At 36.0% G+C, this 12,605-nt stretch overlaps 1 protein-coding gene across 12 annotated transcripts in view; it reads right to left on the bottom strand.

The window, feature by feature from the left end:
• SKAP1 (src kinase associated phosphoprotein 1) overlaps positions 1 to 12,605 on the bottom strand; it is a 329,438-nt gene that overhangs the window by 170,108 nt on the left and 146,725 nt on the right. The window lies entirely within an intron of this gene.

Raw genomic sequence — 12,605 nt, 5'->3', positions numbered from 1 at the left:
CTTGGACTGATTCTGATTAACTATGTGGAAGGGGTTACCCTGGATTCCTAATTCTAGAAAAGTAGATGATTGAATTCACTTTCAGGAATCCAAGAGTTTAGAATAAGTTTCAGATTTTGAGATACTGACTATAAAATAAGAATAGTTAAAAGACAAAAATTAAAAACTCATAACTGTTTTAGACTTTATTTTATATTTCTTACGCATCTTACACTGAGAAGTACGCTATTCCCTTGGAGCAAAAAGCTCCCTGATGACTACGTAATTCGCTTCAAAACACTATATTTTGATTTAGCAAATCCCTGTATTCATATATTTCATGAGATCCTGTTTTCATGAAAGAGTTAAACTCCTTCTATAAGGTAAAGAGCTTAATCACTATGGGATGAGATATTTTTTCTATTTTCCAATGCAATTACTCTTTGTCTTAAATCTAATTGAATTCACTTTCCACGTTAGTGGGGGAAGGGAAGTGGGTAGGAGGGATGCAGCATATGTTAGAAGACAAATAGTGTAAACTGTAGACCTTTCAATACAGTGGATTTTTATAAAGATAAAAAATTGTGATCTGATAAAAAGGTTTAATATTCAGTGGTATGGCAGGCGTGGGGGAGATTTTGGCCATCAGAAACTGGATTTTGTGTATGGAGAACATCAGGGACATTGCATAAGGAACATTCATATTTATAATTTATAAAGCACCTTGGGATTCTCTAGAAGAAAAGCACCATATAAATATGAGCATTTTCATTTCATGTGGGTGATCACAGATTGTTGGCATTTCAGCACAAACCATATTTCAGTAGTGAAAGGGATATAAACTCTTATGTAGATTTGGTTTTGCTGCCATTTTCTCTTCCCTGAGTTGTAACATACACAATGGAGCATGCCCTTATTGGCTGATTCCTTTCCCTTTTCTAAAGTTCCTGTCTATTTCATTTGTCTTTGTGGTGTCAGTGTACTGTCTAGCATTTGGCTTTATACTCATAAGCTAGACTACTGAAGGAAGTAAACATTTATCTTGGATCTATCTGGTATAGTGTTTTCCATCCTTCAGTATTTCTGATGTATAAGGGAGGAAAACCTCCAGATATCACTGAAGGGGGAAGAGGGGGAGACTATCACTCTGTGGCACATTAAGACATAGTATAGAACAGGAGACTGCTATTATCTGAAGGTTCTTTGAAAGTTCTTTAGGATATGACGAATATGTATGTGTGTGTGTGTGTGTGTGTGTGTGTGTGTGACTTGAAAGTCTGGACCATACAATCACATTTTAGGGGATCAATTTGACAAACATTTATTGAATGTCTAATATGTGCTGACAGCCCACAATCCTTTGGAGAAGCCAGTGTATATAATACAATGCAGGTAAATGGTGGTAGGTAACAGCTGTGATAACTGATCAAGTAAAATGCAAGACAGGAAGGGGTTGAGTCCAATTTGGCGCAACTAGGAAGCCACCTAGAGAAGAGGGAGTTTGAGCATGGCCTTGAAGGATGAGTGGGTGGATGGGAGGATGGGAAAGGCACTCCAGGTGGAAGGCACAGGGCTGGGTTTGGGGAATGATGATGAATAATCCTGTGAGTCTAGGGTTTATGGCATGAGTTTAACATGTAGGAGGTAAGACGAAAGGTAGACTCAGTATTTCAGGTCATGGTTTCAAATCCTCTTCAAAATAAGCGTAGGTCATGAAGCTGCAGTGTTATGAGAAAACAGTTTTTAACTATGAGTGTTCCTAGCCTATTATTTCCCCTGTGTGCTCAAGAGTTTCTGGCTTCACTAATTCAGGTCCTTCCCAGGCTCACCATCATCCAGGGAGGGCTTTGCCATTTTCAGACAAGTGTTTTGGCCTTGTGATGCAGTATGGAGAGAATGTGAAGAATAAGATACTTAGGTAGACGGTAGAAGACAGGGAGCAAAGAATCAGTCTCCACCCCATATCTTCAAGGATTAAGAGAGACAAGGCAGAATGGCATGGGACTGTGAGAGAGTTCTGGGACAGGAGAGTGAGAGGCTCCAGGGAGTTGTGGGGATTTTTAAAAAGGAGGAGAAAGTTGCCTTGTAAAATGGGCTTCAGGTATTTTTGAGGACAGAAATTCCTACTTTTATTGTGTTTCTGTGAATGTGATACTTCTTCAGGACTGGGTCCTGGTGTCAAAGGGACAGACAACTCAGTATGAGATTGTATGTGATTTTCCATGGTCTGGAGGCTATATTATATTTATTAACCACATATTACACCAAGAGAGTGATGAGGGGTGAGCCTAAAAATGAAATGGATCAGAATCTTTTAGCGTTTTGCTCCTCCATGAATTCTCCATTTAGTGATTAATGTTTGTTGAATAGATTGAGATGGTTTTCACTGTATATGTTAATTACTGCTTAACAATAATGTGTCTTCTCTTAATCCTATCACATCTCTTTAATGGCTGCCTTAAACTTCCACTCTCCAGTCTCCCTAAGTCCTAGGCCAGTCCCTACTCCATGACTTTTTACTCTTAGTAAATGGCTTTGACTTCTCCTCCCTTCAAGTAAAAATATCTCCGTATCTTCATCTCTTCTATACTTTAACTCGTTTCTCTAAGGAACGAGTGCCCTGCCTGTTAGCCAGGACTGATTCTTATACAGTATTGACTGACCCATTTCTACCTTTCCAAGACCTGATTCTATCCATCATCTTCTCTTTTAGACTGGTTCTTTCTGATATGCTGGAAAATCAGCTCAGATCTCCCCTCTCCTAAAACTAAAACAAAATAACCAAAAAAGGTCCTCTCTCCTCCTACCATTTATCCCTTTCCTTCTTTTCACCAAACAACTTTTTTTAGGTAACATATACCCACCACCTCTAGTTTCTGAGTACTCACTCTAAGATCCCTAATAATTAGGCTTCTGTTTTTTAGTAGACTACTGAAACTGCTCCTTGGAAGATGAGCAAAGATCTTCTTGTTTTGTTTCCTCTCTATTCCCACCATCCCTTCCCATCAGCCCAATAGCCACTAAATTATAAATTCGCAGGGAGATTCCCAATTAGTCATCTTTATATTCCTTCAGCACCTAGCATTATGCATTGCACATGGTAGAGACTCCGTGAGTGTCTGAATTGAATCTAGATTTCTTTCTTTCTTTTTTTTTTTTTTTGAGATGGAGTCTTGCTCTGTCACCTAGGCTGGAGTGCAGTGGTGCGATCTCAGCTCACTGCAACCTCCGTCTCCTGGGTTCAAGCAATTCTTCTACCTCAGCCTCCCAAGTAGCTGGGATTACAGGCACCCACCACCACACCCAGCTAAGTTTTACATTTTTAGAAGAGACGGGGGTTTCACCACATTGGTCAGGCTGGTCTCCAACTCCTGACCTCAGGTGATCTGCCCATGTCAGCCTCCCAAAGTGCTGGAATTACAGGTGTTAGCCACCGCGCCCAGCCTGAATCTACATTTCTTAGACCTTCCTTATGGTCCCCTGGCTCCTGATTTTCTTCCACCATGTTAGGAACCTTGCAGTAGTCTCAAAGCTACTGGCATCAGGGGACATAGCTTTCTCTAATGAGTTTACAGAATTAGGAAACATCTCATCCTCGGTTGTACACAACAAAATTTAAAAAATATTATCATTTATCAAAAAGTATAATGAAGACTATGTTATTTTGATTTTCTGTTAAGATTATAGGAAATCAACAATAAATAATCCAACACAAAATAGCGTATCATAATGATCAATGGTAGCGATCAACAACTTAAAAATGAATTCAAAACATACTAATTACCCAAACTTATTGAGTCTCCCATTGACCCAAGCATAAACCACTTTTTGTATTATTTGCTAGCCTATATTTCTTGAGCATTTTCCCAGAAAGTGCTTCAGGTGACTGATATGATATATACTAAACTATATCCAGGAATTGAACCAATCACTACTATAATAATATATTGATAGGACATCTTTAATAAATATGTTTTTTTTTTCTGCAGAGGGTAGAAGATCACATATTCTTACTTCAAATCCAAACACTTAAAGACAATCAATGAGATGTAGGGACTTTTGTACTACTATGTTACCCTTGGGTGTCTTATATTGCTATGGAATTTCACTAACAGGAAGGGAAGGTTCCTTCTCCCCTCCATTTCATGGAAAACCTTTAAGAGTGGTGAGGAGCAGCTGAAGTGCCACTCAACTTCTTTCACATGTGTATATGCTGAAGTTACTCTTTCAATTCTCTACCCTACCTTGCTGTCCACCTTATTGCAAGCAAAGTGAAATGACCAAGGAAGTCAATACTGGTATATTATAGTTATTTATTTGTAGCATTCCTTTAGAATGGGCCTAAACACCAAAAATACAAAGAATCCATGAGTTTCTGTGGTGCATTCTAATGCTCAATTAAAATCCACCCTCTTTGTCACTGTTCGGTTCAACAGTTTAGGTCAACAAACACTCTGGGAGCACTTACCTGGTGACAAGCATTGTGCTAGGGCTGCAAAAAGCCAGAGTCCAGCGAGGGATACAGATTATTGGTAAAAACAGAATTTCCATATAAGACTGGTAGTGATTTGAAGAAGTCAAATCACAGGGAGTAATAATTTTAAAATAGTGAGCTGTGTTTTGGGTAATTATATATTTTAAACTTTATCTTAAAATATAGAATTGCTCAAATTTAGAAGTTAAAATTTAAGTTTTTAAAGATCACTGAAATGCTACAAAAATAATACATAAATAAGTACAAAGTGAAAAAACAAGACAAAAACATATTGATTAGCTTAGTCACTGAACAGATTGTTCTCAAAATAAAGGTCTTTAAAGGCAGCAAACTTGGCCAAAGAAATATTAGAGTCTTACTTCACAAGCAACTTTAAATGTGCTTTCTGGTTACGCTAAGACGTTACCAGGTGATGAGCATTCCAAGGCCACTGTCCTGTGATACTGTAGTAGGGAAGGGGGTCTCCTGGTCACAGTATGGTTTTCTCTTTTGAAGGCTCTCTATCCCTAGATATTCTTGTTCAAATCACTTCTCATCTCAACCACTTCAAATAAACTGTGAATAGTCTTTTACCTTAATGCCTATGTAATTCATCAAATATTACTCAGTAGTCTTGGAAGCATAAATAGATGAGCATTTTACTCTTAAAAAGCAGTTTATTCACCTGGTCTCACTACAGCTCTGTGACCAAAGTTGTTGAGTAAGTATGCTAAGACCATATTGAACACACATAAAGGAGGTGGACTTTAAAGGGACTGCTTTCCTTCATGCTCCTCAATTTTTGTGGCTATAGAACCATCTTATGTCAGAAAACTATATATGTACAAAATATTAGTTTTCTGACAGAATATCTGTAGAATACACAGGCTTGGGGAAAAGCCTTAAAAAATTTGACTCCGATGGGCATTTCCAAGATGAAATATGGTCCTCTGAATTTATCATACCTAGGCACATAGAAGGTTGCTAAATAATAAGGGAATATTTTCTTGCTATCTATGAAATAAATTGTCAATGTTTGGGAAACCCTAAGGCACACAGTTCACTAGACTATTCAGGAGTGTGAATGCTAAGGTTATAACTGGGGATTATATACAGAAACATCATAATATGCATGAGATCACCTCAATAGACACTAAGGAAACAGAAGTAAACTTGGGAATGGTTGTGAGTTTTAAAGCTAAAAGAAAAAATGAAGCGTCTTAAATTCACAATCAGCTATATTACTTGATTTTAAAAGAAGAGATGATTTGCTACATCTAATGTAATACCAAAGTATTATACAACTAAAGTAACTATAAATTAAGCATATGGACCCCTGTAAAAACACTTATTTTATGTAATAATGATACTTATAGACATTTTTGTATATGCATTTTTGGGAAATCCAACTTTTAAATACAGATAAGGAAAGGAAGTCTCTAACCTGTCTAATTCCTGGTTCTATCATACAAGAGGATAAACACATTTTGGAGTAGATTCCTTTGAAAGTTACAATAATAGCTGGAAGAACAGAAAGCAATGTAGATAAGCAAAGAATAAAAGTGTGGGAGAATGATGGGAAATTCTTATCTTCAGCTGCAGGAGGTGATGTAGAAGTTATAGAAGTTACTGTAGAATTGTGTAGAAGACAGAGGCAAGCTCATCTCCACTTCTAGAAATTAGAGCTAATGAGCTTCTGCTGCATCATGAGAGACTCAGACTAAACATGAGGAACACAAGCTGATAGGAACAGCCATTAACATAAAGTGGCTTTTTAAAAGATATAATGAAACATCTTTCTCAAAATATCAACTAAACAGAAGTAATTCTTCATCTTTCTGAGACATTTTAGATGTAGTCTTTGTTTTCCAAAGACAATTTATGGGAAGTCTTATTTTCCAAGACAGGTTTCAATTCTTTAGTTACATAGTATTGAATTCAAAGTGGTAACCCTACCATTGGAGCTAGGAAGTCATTGAATTAAAAAATTTATTTAACAAAAACAGTTCCCTTTACTCCGCATTCTCACCAATATCTGTTATCTTTTGTCTTTTTAATAAAATCCATTCTGACTGGGAAATTTTTGTTTCTTTAATAGTAGTAATGAACTAGAGACCATCAGGTTCAACTCCTTATTCTGTATATTGAGAGGCAATATAGTATAGTGCAGGGGTTGTCAAACTATGACTTGGGCAAAATCTGACCCACACCATTTTTTGTAGGTCTTAGAAGCTTAAAATGGTTTTTATATTTCTAAATGGTTAGAGAAAAATAATATTTTGTACATGTGAAAATTATATGGAATTCAAGTTTCAGTGTCAAGTTTTTGTTGTTATTATTGTTATTTATTTATTTTTAAAGAGACAGGTCTCACTTTATTGACCAGGCTGCTGGAATGCAGTGGTACAGTCATGGCTCAATGCAGCCTCAATCCCCTGTACTCAAGTGATCCTCCCACCTTGGCCTCCCAAAGTGCTGGAATGACAGGTGTGAGCCACTGCACCTGGCCTATAATAATGGAACACAGCCACAATCATCCATCTACATATTGTCTAAGGCCACTTGCACACTATGATATATTTGCACATTTGCTGCTCTTGAGACTGTATGGATCACAAAGTCTAAAATACTTACTATCTGGCCTTTTATAGAAAATGTTTACTGACCTCTGGTATAGTGGCTGAAGGACATAAAGTCTAAAGCTAGATTAGCTGGATGTGATCCCGGAAAAGATGGGAGTGCCTCAGTTTCCTGTCCCTGAGTTCCCAGTTCTGTAAACTGGGAACAATAATCTGATAGGGTTGTTGTGAGAATTAAATTAAAGTGTTTAGAACACTAGTGCCTGCTATAAAGTAAGGATTCAGTATATGTGAGATATTTTTATTATTACAAATGAGGAACCTCTGGCCCACAGAGATAAAGTAACTTCACAAGTTCATAGAATTTGCTAAGGGCAGACTGGGAGAATTTCCTGATTCTTGCTTACATTATATTGCCTTTTTTATTTTCAATATGGCCTGACCAAAAAAAATATTCTTGTGGTGTTTTTGTTGCTGTTTTTAAACTATCTTATGGGCACTCTAAATGAAAACTTTAGTTTCATCAGACTCTTCTCCTATCAATCCTGTTACCTGTAGTTGCCCAAAGACAAGTTGTGGAACATTTGAGATTTTCAGGTTTATACATAAAGCTTCTAGAAGTTAAAATTTTCTTCATTCTTTCTAAAAAAGGATAATAGAGGCCTCTATAGCTCAAACCTGACAAATGTGTTAAAAATTTTTGTTGTTGCGAAACTTTCAGAAACAAATAACTGAAGTATGTATAGAGACCCCAGGATCTGAAAAGATGGCAGATTAGTCCATAAGCATTCAAAGATATTTGTTATTCCCAGTGTAACATATCCCATTTTCTCTGGTTATTTTTTTTTCTTTATTAACTCTTCTACATTACCAACACAACCCCAGATTTTGCTTATTCTATGAAACCTCCCACACCTAGAATGTCTACTTAGTCATCCTGGACAACCACCTTTTTCAAGGCTTTGTTCATAAGAGGTCTTACTTCATTAAATCCACTCCCAGTTGGTCACTCCATTACGCCACATTTCCTTGTCAGTTGGTACACAATTTTAAAAAATTATGCATTTGTCACTGCTGTCTAATTGTTCTCTAGTTTTTCTCTTTCTGAGTAATATAACCTATCTTGCAACAAAACTATAATTCCTTATAAGCAGGTATACACCTTTTAAAAAAAAATCACCCATAATACTTGTTAGAAGTTATTTACCATAGTAAGTATTCAACAAATGCTTCTTACATTAATAAATGAAGAACCACAAATACATCCTATGAACAGAATTTCAATTTAAGAATGAATCAATAACACCTTTAGACTACCATCAAGATTGTGAAAGTGATAATTTTTGTTACATGAACTTAAAGATCATCTAAATTAAACCAAAAGTATAAAAGTACCTTAATTAAAATGGAGACTACAACCTATAATAGAGAAATCAACTCTAGATCACTAATGCTTATTACTCCTTTCAGATACATCATTCCATGACACTGGAAAACATTAGATCTGAAGTGGATTTTGTAGGTAGTGGTAAAACCTTATGTAGGTATTTTTTTAATCCACCCACAAAGGATTATGTTGAATTCCCAGACAAGCATAATTTTCATCTGCATGTCTAACACACCTATAGCAACATTACTTAATATATGAGTATGTGAAGTATATTTTATTATAGTAGTAGACAAGCAAACTGAATGTGTCCCAGGAAGGGGTCTTTTCCATTAACTTTCATAAAGGCTTTCATTTCAAAGTTTCATTAACATCTGACAAGCAAGCTGAAAAAGCTTTGCTTAGAGCTTAGGTTAGGGGCAAAATGCATTTTGGCAAAACTATTCCAAGATTACACTGACTGACTGTGCGAGAATATACTAATTTGTTTTGTTTTGTTTTGTTTTGTTTGGAGTGTGGAGAAAAGAGAGAGAAAGGGAGAGAAGAGTCATGGACCCTACTTTATGGTTGCCATGGATGCAAGGTCAGCCTTCCATACTTGGATCTACCAGCAGAGTTCAGACAGGTCAACGTGTGACCGGCTCAGGCCCTGGGGTTAAAAGTTCAAGCAGCGATGGAAAAACCAATATGTCCACGCAGAGTATGCTGTACAATTTATTTCAATTTACATCAAGCCATGCATATAAAATTTAGATAAATTCCATTCAGATCTGATGTTGCCTGACACACAATGTATGCAAACAGATGTCTGTGGGGCTTTTTCTGTGCTTTAGAAAACAACATTAAATTTAAAAATATGTCTCTGGGATTTCTTTATTGAATTACAAAATGAACATAATTTTAACTTAAATGTTTTCATTCTTTCTTCCTTTTTTTGTGTGTGGGGGTCTTAATAATTTCTCAGTTCTCAATCTACTCTATGTCATATTAAAGAGGATAATGTATATTTACAACTACAGCTTCAGTGTTATTGTAGTTATAGATTCTATTTATATCCCTTACCACTTCCCACAAATATTTAGTGATTGATATTTCTGATTTATCTCTGGTTTCCAGCCTCATCTCCATTCCTTTCTCCTTTGAACATAGCAAGTCCTGGAGACTGCTGGGTCGTCTTCCAGCCACAAGGTGGCTCCCCCAACCCCTTCTCTCAAGCCAATGGATGTACCCCTTTGCTGAGTTCTCTAGGCGGACTAGAATTCAGAGCTAATTATGATCTATAAATGCCATAATTTTCATTGTGAAGTAAATGGCTCACAACCCAGACCCTAGTACACTAAGATACAATGCGAAATTGGTCTTTAAAAATAGGAGAAAGAAAAAGACCTTTGTATTTGCCTAATTTCTCTTCACCCATCCTTCCAAAAGTATAACTGAGCTAACCTTAGAGCAAAATAAGAAAAATAATAAAAGGCTCCAGAGTAACCTAATTTTGTTGCCAACGAACACAATCATAGACTAGACAAGGTCAAATTTTAAGAAAAGTATACAACTTATTATCACTTAAACTAGACTTACTTTTGGATTTGATATTTTACTGACGAGAGAGTTTTGATGAGAAGACTGCAAAACTTTCTTAGAAGTCCTACATCATGCCATCAGTGAAGAACAGTGATCTCCAATACTGCAAGGCTTTAAAAGGACTGGAAATACTACATATTTCCTTTTTGTTGCTTAGCAAACACGTTGCATGTTTCATAAATGTGATTTTTATAGAAGACATCATGATTTTCTACAGCTGAAATAGGCATAGAGAGACAAATCATTCATCCAATTACATGGAAGGTCTTTCTAAAAGTCTGAGTCCTAATTTCTCACAGTTTCCATATTCTGTTCTGGGGAGAAGCTATCTAACCTTTGGGCAAGTTTCATTTTCCTTATCTGTAAAATGGAGATAAAAATAGGAACTATGCCTCATGGGATTTTTGCTAGGATTAAATGAGCTAATGTATGTAAAGCACCTACAAGAGTCTTTGGTACATAATAAAAGCCATATAAGTGTTTGCTATTATTATTATTGTTGTTGTTTATTTGAGCTCAGTTCCTCCTTGTTGACAAGTACTTCGTGAAACAATCACTTGAGAAAAATAAACTTTCATAGATTTCATAAAGACATTAAAAGTATCATTTTTTTCAATACCTGAGAGCTCTGATTGGGATAACTGGTGGTGTATGGGCTTTTTCTTCCTCAAGAACTTTAAAAAATAAGCATTTTCATCCCAATTCATGGTATTACTTTCAATATGACACTAAAAGAAACTGCTGATTTCCAAATCTCAAGAGGATTTTAGATAACACTTTTAAAAAATGCATCATTTTATTAAAGCAAAAAACAACCATAAGTAGTGGTTCTAATAATTTGGTTATGATATTCATATTGTAAATATTTTCATGTTACTTTTTCACTATATTTTTAAAAAGTCTTCAGGAGTTTACTCATGCCAGAATATAACTTTGTTAAGCTTCTTGTTAAACTTAGAACATATGAGTCCCCTGCTTCTAACATACATAAATGTTTTGAATTCCCCGGTAAGCACGGCCTTGACAATTCTCAAGTAAATTTTCTAACGATATAAATAATATCCTTAACTTAAGATGGCCTATAATAATTCAACCATGAGCAAAGGCTTATGTAGACACAAAATCCTGCATTCACATAAAACCTTGTTTGTATAAAGGGTCTCTATGCATAGATATAAATATATACATATGTGTTGGTATGTATATATAAATATATGTCCACATATATAGTCTCTTGAAACCTCCCATCTATTTGGAAATACATTTTCAGAGACCAAGAAAGATAATCAAATCCATTTTCAATAGCCAAGGAGAAGAGTATGACATTTTTAAATACCTGCTATATTGTTATGCAACTCTTTATTCTTTATTATGTCTGTCAGCTACTGTTAGGTGCCTAGTAGACAAATGTTAGTCCTAGTCCTGACCATTTATTTCTATTTGGAATAATTTCAAGCCTAACTCTCTAGAACTGCTTGAAAATGCTGTCTTGTTATGTTGGCCTCGCACCTTTAATGAGGTCTGGAATAGGGGAGGTGGAAAGGAATCTTTGAGCAGAGACAATTTGGCACCTTTTTTGAGGGAAGCCTGTCTTGGTTTTGCCTGCACTTGCACAAATACTACTTTGAAAGACCCTCTTTCCATTCTGAACAATATGTATGTGTTACTAAAAGCAATATCTTTTATCAGAAGCAGTTTCTGCTGCACGCACCAACTTTCACTATATTCTTAGCAACTCTTTCTTTTATGTCAGTTCCAGACATCAGTTAACAGAACCCCTTAATGAACAGATGTACTGAAGAAATGCATCAATTCGTTATTTGTTACAGTTTGGGGTGTCTGTCCTAAGGGTTTTCTAGCCAAAGGCTTATATGTTTCCCAAGAGAAATTTACTTTCATGAGAGAAGAAAATTGAGGCAAATCACTGCTGTTGGACCCTGAAGTCAGAGACACTGGTTTGTTGCCCTTCTGTACATGTGAAGAAAAACTCCCCAGTTACAGAAACAATTGTGGTTCCAATTCATCTCTCATTCTTTCCCAATGTGAAAAATTACAAATGAAACGAAATTTTTCTCTGTCAATAGAATGTGTATGATTCCAGCTGTTCATATTTTCCCTCTAATGAAGGGCTGCCCATTTAATTGTAAGATTTATTAGAGACTGTACATTGCTATGTACATGCAAAACAGTTAATCGACATCTAAAATGCTGGTTGTTTATTCTGACATTAATGATCATACTTCTTAATTTGAAACAAAAAGCTTTTGGGGAAAATGTATTTTGTTTCCTCCAAATCAGAAAATAATAATTTCAATGTGAGAAATAAAAGGGCTAGAGAAAAAATATTGATTTATGTATGTAAGGCAGGGGAACAATTAAAGATGCTTAAAAAAAAAAAGTCCATAATCCCCTATTCTGCTGGAAACAAGAGAATTGATTGCCAGCTTTGTTTGATTTCACAGAGATCTCATACGAGGCTGGGTTCATAAACAGGTGAAATGATGGAGTTTATTGCAACGCACATCAACACTGAAACTAAATAACTGTGTTGCCATCTCAGTCCCGCTGAAAGACGGATGGTAAACTTGACCTGCCGCTGGTACTA

This window comes from Macaca fascicularis, chromosome 16, assembly GCF_037993035.2.
Source record: "Macaca fascicularis isolate 582-1 chromosome 16, T2T-MFA8v1.1".
In the NCBI taxonomy this organism is placed as follows: Eukaryota; Metazoa; Chordata; class Mammalia; order Primates; family Cercopithecidae; genus Macaca; species Macaca fascicularis.
The sequence above is the reverse complement of the archived record's forward strand: the minus strand, read 5'-3'. Positions and strand labels throughout refer to the sequence as shown.